We start from the raw sequence: 10,058 nt of genomic DNA on the forward strand, positions 1-10,058 counted from the left end.
CAGGTGAGATAAGGTAAAAGTATGTACATCAGCTGCAAACATCATCTGCTTCTGTAGCACTATATGATCTAAATCAGTTAAAAGTCATATTTTGGTGCAATATTGTGATGGGTTAGCTTTGGCTAACAGGCAAACTCCCACTCCGTTTCTTGCTCACTCCCCCTCCTTAGTGGGACAGGGGGAGAAAATAGGAAAAAACGGGAATGAGAGCTCATGGGTTAAGATAAGGTCAGGGAGACTGCTTACCAGTTACCACTGTGGGCTAAACAGACTTGACGTGGGGAAAATTAACTTTTATTTATTGCTGATTAAAATAGATACAGGTAGTGAGAAATAAAAAGGCAAACGTTAAAACAACACTTGCCTCCTCCCACCCTTGCCCAGGCTCCACCTCATTCTTTCACTTTACATTCCTCTACCTCCCTGAGCGGTACAGGGGGAATGATCAGGGGCTACGATCGATACATGAACGGTTCATCTACACTGCTCCTTCCTCCTCGTGCTTGTTCTCTGCTCCAGCATGGGTCCTCCATGGGCTGCCGTGAATCTCTGCTCCATGATGGAGCACCTCCAGCTCCTCCTCCTCCTCCAACCTTGATGTTCCCTCTGCTTTTTCTCACACTTTTTGTTCCCTCCTCCTCTCTCTGTCCAGCATTTCCCCTGCCTTTCTTAAATATGTTTTCCCAGAGGTACCACCACCTTGGCTGCTGGGCGCAGCTGTGTGCTGCTGTGGGTCCATTGGAGCCAGCTGGAATAGGACACAGGACAGCCCATGGTGTCTTCTCACAGGGACCACCCGTGTAGTCCTGGCCACAACTATCACCACATCTAGCCACCTACACCCAATGCATGTTAAAGTCAGTTTCTAGTGCTTTGCTTTTTCTTCCTAAAATAAACAGAAGAGTGAATTAATATTGAGCTAGAGCTCAACAGCACTTTCTCTGGGATATCACCTGTGTACAGGCATTCTCACCAGCAAAAAAGTTACAGGTCAGAGTATGCAGGAACATTTCTTGCTCCTTAACTTAAATATTATACTTATCAGAAATAATGGCCCAGTCAAGACAGGTTACTAGCAATTTCAGGAGAAGATGAAGTGTTGAATAGTCTTCATGTGATGTACCCAAAAGAGGTTTGGTTTAAGTATGGGCCTATTTTCCCAAAGCTGAGATCCTAATAGATATCTACAGGTTAGTTGTTGCTAGAAAAGTAATTTCAAACCCATAGGGTGGGATTCATCTCTAATGTTAACCATCTAAAAATTATATCTGATTCAGAGTCTCACCCAAGAGGGCAAGACTCTGAATTATCCAGATTATTTATCCAAATTATTCATTTGCTCTGCCTTATGGGATGAGATTAAACCTGTAATGGACACCTAAGTCATGACAAGTTCATTAAACCTTATTCTCTGTGAGGGGAACCCAAGGTTATAAGCCCAAACTTAAGGATCTTTGACAGATACTTAAGTAATGGCAGATGAATCTTATCCTCCTGATGCAGAGATAGGTCTTTGCACAGTGCCACAAATGGCTCCTCTGCTGATACCGGTACTGGTAGTTTCAGTGGTGAGGTTACCTACTACAAATTAGCTAGCTCTATCGTGTTTGCACAGTGTTTACTCTATCCTCCCCTCAGTTTTTTCCAGCTATTGGAACACTTATGCTGATTCTTCAGAAATAAACCTTTGTTAAAATAAGGAACAACTGCTTAAAAGGAAGAAAAATATTCAGCCACATACACTTGTGAGATAAAATGAAGTGGAAGTGGCTAAATTAAGGTGACTCAGCCTAAAGCAAGGAGCAGTTTAACAGAGTGATGACAACCCGGATTCAGCTGGGCAAACTTTGAGTCCTCTTGCGTCAAGAGGGCTGGTACTGCTTGCATGATTAAGTGCACTAGTAAAGGCTGGAAAAGGAAGTAGTGCCTGGGACTGAACAAGGATCTGACTGATTTACTAGTTAGCTGGCCTGGTTGCACACAGGGAGGTGAGTAAGCTGTGGGAAAAGTGCAAGTAACATTGGACTAAGTGCAAGAAAGGATTTGGAAAAGTTAGGCAAGCTTGATCCATGGTGGAAGCTACAGCTTTGAGAAATCACCTCAGAATGAGAAGCATGTCTCATCGGGACTCTCCAGGATGCTAAATGGGGAATTACCTAAGCTTCGCAGTTGGAAACAGCATCATAGAGGGCTGTATACTCTCATCTTGTCCATCAGAAACGTGTGTGTTCTTCTTGTGGCACTGAAGGAGTGCATCATGGATGGACTGCAACAGCTGTGAAGCTCTGCTAAAGGTAGGTCTAACAGCATTCCTTTTTTAAACTTCAGGCAAGGTTCATTCCCTTCTCTCAAATTCTTCCCAGAGGCAGAAATCCTCACCTCCTTCTCTGTCGAGGAAGTTAGGGCTATGCTAGAGCAGCCCTCCTCTGACTGACTGATTTTAACCCAGCTCCTCCTCCACCTCCTTTGTTTTCTATTCAGTAATCCTCAAGTGAAAAACTTACTGTTTAGTCAGAAAAATCAAGTACCCTCCACTGGAAACAGCAAAAAACCCCTGGACTCTCAAATTATTTTCAGGCAAAGTTGTAGATTTCAGAATACTCTTCTTACAAAACTTACTAAAATTTAGAATAAATCAGATTTGTTAAACGTCTAACACTTTAAAATGTTATCAAAATATTTCCTGAATTTTTTTTTACCGATGACAAATAACAGTGCCTGTGGTTAGGTCAGTCTTTTGAGTGAGTGTAGAGTTGCTTCAAAGTGCATGTGTAATGGTTGCTCCAAGCTGAGATACAGCAATACTTCAGAACTGTCATGACAAACGGACACAGCTTACTGCCTTTCAGTGTGATTTCTTGCTCAGTGTATGCTCACTGATAGGAGACTGAGAGACCACAAGAATGCAATGGAAGAATTTTTGTTGATGAGCTCCAGATTAGTGATAAGGACATAGAAGTCTGAACAAGCACAATTATCAACATTGACCAATATTTAAGAGTGCTGAGCAGAGCACCTAGAAACGTATCTTTCTCTAATATAGAATGAATTTTTGAAAATCTCTCTGCGTGAAGTGGCCAATGATTTTGTTATACGGTTCAGTTGTAAAAAGGTTTATATGTTTCGGAACGGGGATTAGCAAAAGCTGTTTCACAAGCAAGTCATTTGTTTACTTGTGCTTGGCAAATGGCTAGACATTTTCCCTCTGCCTGTCTCTAGTGATCTTTATTTCATCAGACTGTTTGGTGATGAGTCAATTTTCTTTCAACTGAGTCATAAATGCAGCTCTTCACTATTGTGATCTTGGGCAACTAGAGTTTGGTAGGGGAGGAGTGTCATGAGAGTGAGAAAGTTCTTCCTAAAATGATGGCTATAGCAGGTGGATAGACTTTTTGCACTCTAGATTTGGCTGTGTAAAGGACACCGATATGCTTGTCTTCACTGAGAATGTTACTTGCACATACATGTTGTCTTTCTTGGTTAGGCAATGAACGCCCCATGGTAGCACTACAAGACTCTTTATTGAATACCAGTGTGTGAGTTGAAAGAGTCAGATGGAGGATGCAGAAGGCAGCACTTTACAATATCTTCAGTATTCTAGAGAGGAAGCAGTTGTTTAATAACCATTTGTGAATCAATAAAAGCTTTGCCAGTGACAGTTCTAGGTCTTAATGGTGGAAGAATGAAAATTAAGACTTGAAGTTTAAAGACGTTATAAGGATTGTTTTTGAGCACCTGAAATGTTTTTTGCATACCATCTGGGAAGGAAAATTGAATGAACCATTCTGAAGGATATTCTTAAATGAATTGTATACAGGAAGCATGGAGAGAAATTAACAGTGCTCCATGAAAGGAATGGAGTGAAAAAAAAGGATTTTATTGAGAGTGCATTGCTTTTTTCAATCTGCCCATTTTTAAAGGTTTTGCCCAAACAGGGGGAGAAGACATTGAATTTGTAACAATTTTAGGGGTCTGAAATTCAATTGTAATGAGCAGAGATCTAATCAAAGCAGTTTACAGAGTGATTTATCAGATTTATGGTATGGGTCTACCTGGAGGTGTCTCCTCCCTCCCCTTCCCCCTTCTCTTTCTCTGTAGTTGACTCATTACTTTAGCTAGATCTCCACTAGCTGTAATGGAAACCTGGACAACTAGTTCCTTGAAGACGTCAGTTTGCAGGTGTCTGAATCCTAGTCCTAGACTGCAGAAACCCAAATGGAGGATTAATCCCATCCCCAGACTTGTGACTGAGAAAAAAACTGAGCATGTATCTTAAGACCTTCTCCACGTGCCTCCTCCCAGCAGGGTCTGTTCATTTGTTCGTTCTCTGTCCATACGCGAGGTACTCCAGGTAGCTAAAGTCCTGCGGGAATGCATACAGGTCTAGCAGGAAGATATTCTACAGATTGATGCGGTGGTTTAGTAGCTCAGTTTCATTCTGTTAACTGGGAAGGCCAGGTGATAAACAGAATTAAAGAAGGAGGCATTGAGGTCTCTGCCTCCTTGAGACATACAATGATATACATGCATCTAATAGTAGTTCCAATACAGAAACAGGCACATCACACACCTGTGACCATGTGGAGTTGCTGTTTGTGGCACAACAGCCATCAAAAGATTCAAACTGACTCTAAGAGCTAAGCATAAATAAAGGCAAACATGACATGCTTTGTTAGTCTCTTATTTGATTCCACAAGTTTGTAGCTGATAAAGTATATATTTAAGTATTCTGTTGTCAGTGCTTGAATATCTGATCAGGAATATTTGCATAAATTAGCAATCAGATGGCAATTTATACGCTTTTAACTGTCTAGGAATTTTCTCTGTGTTAGGCTATGTTTCAACAGTTCCCTTGAAAGAAGGATAATGTTTATGAAATACAGCTTATCTTTTATAATACAGCAGGCTCTATTCCTAGAAATATTCAGGATGCATATCTATTGTTTTCACACTAAAAGATAAGTCATTCTTTCAAGTCTTAGTCTCTTAGGCTGCTTGTCATCACAATTATTGTGATTCATCACTGATCTGACCATCACCCCAGAGGGAATTTGTGTGCATAATGAGATATGAGCTCCTGATCAGTGTTCTGAATTTTTCTAGGTAGTTCACAAAGTTTAAAATGGAAATTTCAGAACAGTAACAATTCCTAGCTATTTCAGCTATTTCTAGTGTGATTTGGAAAACTTGTATAATCTCTCCATGCCTCAATTACTCACTCAGAAAAGATGAGGGGTCTGGTTTTTCCCATCTTTTCCTCCCCTTTCTCTCCCCCATTAAAAGTAGTGCATACCCTAAGGTAGGTGTTAAATGCGTCTGATTTAGTCTAATGGATTTGAAACCACAATACTATCACCACTACCTTTATAATTCAAACCTTTCACTGATTCCTCCTGAGTAGCTGAGAACAAGCATGCCTATATGGTATTGCGTGCCTTCATAGGGCTTATTCCCACCCCTGATGCAAAGTCAGCATACCCTACAGTGCACCCCAAAACTGCACATTGCTGTCTTATAAATCACCGCATGTAGGATTTGACTGTAATTGATATTAACCTTTACAGATGTAGAAAAACAGAGAAATTAGAACAGAGGCATTGTATCTGGACTTTACTTTCACTGTCAACAGATGGCTATTTGCTGTAGCTGATAATTTTTGGAAAGCAAAGAGACATCTTCTCAAAGAAATTACTTTCTCTGGCAAGCCTTGCATTGATACATATACATATGCATCTATCTAGTTTGGAAAGTGTTACAAAAGTAATCCGCAACAAAAGAAACGTTCCATTTTGAGAGTGCAGATGCAGAGTAGAAGGCCACATGGACAGCTGCCATCCCTATTATGTGAAACAGAAACATGAGATCAGCTTCAAAACAGGTTTGAGACCCAAATAGTGGTAATTTAGTCACTGCAGCAGCAAACTGTGATGTCAAAATTCCCTTCTGCTAACAAGCACTTATCGCTTTCAGGACACTCCCTTTACTTTACTGATATCCTTCACGTCTGCTTCTCTACCCTTTTGCAGTAAAACATTTAATTTTTAACAGCCCAAATCTCTGAAACTTCATTTTCACATCAGTGCAAAGCAAAAGATGAGATTTTGCCCTCTTCCTCCCTTGATGTAAACAGAAGTGGAACTAAAGAGCACCCCAAATGTCCCCAGCGCATGATTACAAACACTAGCTGTGCTAAGACAACAAACTAGACTTCGAGGGAATGTGAGAAGGGAAAACACACGTCCTTTAATCACAGGCATGGGACTTCACTGGAACTAGCTCAACACAGGGTTCAGATGACTAAGAAGGGAATGGCTGCTAAGCTTAGAGCGCTGGCTTTATGGATTGTTAGCAGTAATTCCTTTTTACAGGCAGCTAAACCCTGGGTGAAGTACTGCACAGTGCATTGGCTTTATGGATATTTTTAATTATATGACATGCTGTTTTGATCAGCCCAAATCCATATGTGGTTCCAATGCAGCACTTTGATGAACTGGAACTATTATTCAGTTCAGTGTGAGAGCCTACTAAGGGTGGAAAAAAGCATTGAATTCTTACCATTCTTGCTTTTCTGAATAAATTAACAATGTGTGAAAATTAAAAAAAAAAAAAAATATCCCTGAGGTGTAGCTTCCTTTTCATCTTTAATTATTTTAAATTATAAGAAAACTCCAGAAAACGTACCACCAGGTAATGAATGGCTGTTCTCTGAGTCAGCAATGTTAGTATGTTATTGGTGTAAGAAAACAGGAAGAAACATGCTGCAATTACTAATGTGCTACCACTACTTCAATGTACAAACCACACTTAAACCAGATACAATTTGTACGTTTTGCTAATAAGCAGAAGACACAATGGGAAAATAAGTTTTCTACATTTAAAAAATGAAGTATTGGGCCTGTGGTCATGATTGCTACTATTACCATTGGATATGAGATTCTAAGTCACACTCTTCTCACTTAAATACAACATACTTCTAAATAAAGTCAAAGTTCTCAAGAAGCATTTGCCTCACTTTATCTAGTTCCTTGTTAGAAAAGTATGGGGTTTGTGCACCCCCACCTTAAGCTCATGTCTGATAAACTCCAGAACAAGGGTGCAATTGGATTCAAGGCATTAGAGGTAAAGGCTGTTGGTTTGTCCTTATGCTGTATAACTGCATTATCTAGTGTTAACAATAAAATAACATGTGGACCTAACTATATTCTTTTCTAATCTAAAGCCAAGATTAACTTATTGAATCTATGTATAAGGGAAATCTGGATATAAAACAGTCACAGTAATCACAGCAAAAAATATGTTATTAAAAGAAACAGGCACATGGTGTACACCCAAGATGCAAAGCAGCGGTTTTTAAGGCTTTAATAGTAAGAAGTTGAAACATTCCATTGGGCTTTTGTATGACAACTTTTTGGTTGTTTTTTTTTTTTAAATGTATTTTTAACATACGTACTGAAAGAATAAAAATATTTCCATACTTAACTGTAACAACCTCTGCTTGGGACGAGGGTGAAGATCTTTAAGTCTCTACCACTTCACCTAACAGCCATCTAAGCGAGAGGGATGCATGGCATCCTGCCTTTGTCAGCATTTCTCTGCTGTGTGCCCAGTAGCTAAAGATGGGGAAAAGCAAAGCAGAAAAGCCAGTTTCTGTGCTCTGGAGGGGATCACACCAGTTAGTAAATGAAAGAAAATATATTCCTTAATCTCTTCAGCCCTTTGTAGCAGTGCTTGTGAAATGAGACTTTTAAGAGGATACTAGCTTGTCCAAATCTGGCATTTTTTTTAAAAGGCAGTAAATAATGCATTTTTGACACCTTAGGTTCATTTTTGCACCAAAACCTGGGGTCACATTCTCATTGAATAAACTTTAATGTAAGTGCAGAGGCATATCTGTTCCAAACCACATTCCCAGAAAAAACTGAACAATTTTATCCATTATTCCCTCTCTAAATTCAGCTTAAGGTGTAAAGCTGGAATGCAAAATATCAGCTTGTATGAGTAAAGTGGTAAGTTGATTTCAAATTCACTTACTACCAAGGCAGTCAAACCCTGCAGAATGCCACTCATGCTGGTATGGCTTGTGATTGCATATGTGGTAACTGCAAACTAACCTCATTTACAAAGTAAACCTGGTAAAAGTAGGACAATTTCAGAGGCTAGGCTGGGCAAAGCTTCAGATATGAAGAGTAAAACAGACAGTCATACCTGTTCAAAATGTAAGATTTATTTGTTCTTTTTCCTCCATGAGTTCTGTGACTTTTGCTTATCTGTCTAGTTTGTGTTTGTTTTGTTTTTGTTTTTTTTTAATTTGGTGTGCAGTGAAAGATGCTTATTAGCCACTGAAAAACCAGGAGAACAACGGCAAGTAGGGTATAATCTTTCTCGGATTTTAATTTCATAGCCACCACTTGCACTATGTGATTTAATTTCTTCCATAATCTGACTTTTTCTTAAAAGATAAAAGCTCATTACAATATGTAAAAAGTTTCAAAATCTTTCTCTTCCACGTGCAAAGATTAAAAATAGTAACAGCTCTGACCACTGAGTTAGTCATCCAGAGGTGTGCCTCTTTCACAGGATTTCGAAGAACTTGGGCAAGGTTCCAGTTAGTGTTTGTGTATTCAGAGGTGTGCTTTGGTCCCACAGTGGGAAGCGGCACTGGCAACGGGCTTTTCTGAGGGGGTGTTCTGCAAAAAGGGAAGTCTCTTGAATCAATTTCTCATTATAGTCTTAAATCAAGACATTCTTCAGTGCTGATCTCCTCTGCTTCTCAGCCCAAATGATGCATAGGTATCCAGGATTTAACGAGCATTAAAATGAAGGTATGTTTTGAAAAAAGAATGTAAATGGTATTGCTGTTTTGACTCTTCAGCTACCCAGACCTTTAAAATGTATTTGATCTATATTGTTTATTTCAGCATTCCTTAATCAATTTCTACATTGTCTACTATCAAATATGGGGGCTTTGAAAAATATGAATTGACAGCCTTAAATGAAGCATAAGTTTTAGGTAGTCTTAATCAGACAAATACTCCTAGTGATTCCCCCTAGCTAAGACTGTGCATTAGAGCCATGAATAAAAGATTTCATTGCTTAATGATTAAATTTACCCTCTAAATTAGGCACAATATATTTTTCAAGAGCACTTGAAATTGTCTTTTTGGACAATTTTACTATTTTTTTCAAAGAAAATATTAAAAAATGCTGTTTCTTAAAATGTTAACTTTTGTATTTAGGAAGATATAATAATCAGCCCCACAAATTTTTCAAAAATGACTTTATTCAGACACATGGACAGCGAACAGACCAACACTTCAGGAAACTCTCACGTCTCCTGAATTTTTAAAACTAAACGGTTAATTTTCCGCACACTCCAAGTAACAGCTCTTAAGTTTTGTGAAGATTGGTTTCGCTACTTTCATTTTTCTTGCCCTGGCTGTCTACTTCCCAGATTCACCAGATGGGTTTTGCACAAACCCTTACAATCTCTGCAGCTGCAGTGGCGTATGGGCTGGCAGCTCCTCTAATGTTCCCTCTCCTTCCCCTACTCCAGCAACCTGCGGCTGTAAACCAGACATTGCTGGGCAGCAACCAACAGGCATTGGCTGTAGTTGAAGCTCAGTAATGAAAGCAAGGGGATAAATAAAAGAAAAAAAAAAGTAAAATGTAAGTGTAGTACTGTTTTTAAATATTAAGAATACTTTCCTACTTAAAAAAAAAAAAAGTATTTTTTGACAGTGCACTGTTTGGAAAGCAGTATTTTTTTTTCTTTATGGTTATTTTTTAGATTATTTAGATTATTGAGATAATTTCTATCCCATTAGATTAACTGGACTGTCTGCAAGCATATTTGGCTAGTGTGCATTTCTCCAGAGACAAAAGGACCAAAGAATCTTTTTTAAAAATAATTTGTTAGGCAGTGAATTTTATTTTGCACCTCATAGACTGAATTTCAGCACCATATGCTAACATAAAGCTCTTTGTAGCACAGGATTAGAAATGCACAGTCCTGTCTGGGTACGTCTGAGAAGAAACATTCTGTCTTTCTGCTCATCTAT

The sequence above is a fragment of the Harpia harpyja genome, chromosome 22, assembly GCF_026419915.1.
Source record: "Harpia harpyja isolate bHarHar1 chromosome 22, bHarHar1 primary haplotype, whole genome shotgun sequence".
NCBI classification, from domain to species: domain Eukaryota; kingdom Metazoa; phylum Chordata; class Aves; order Accipitriformes; family Accipitridae; genus Harpia; species Harpia harpyja.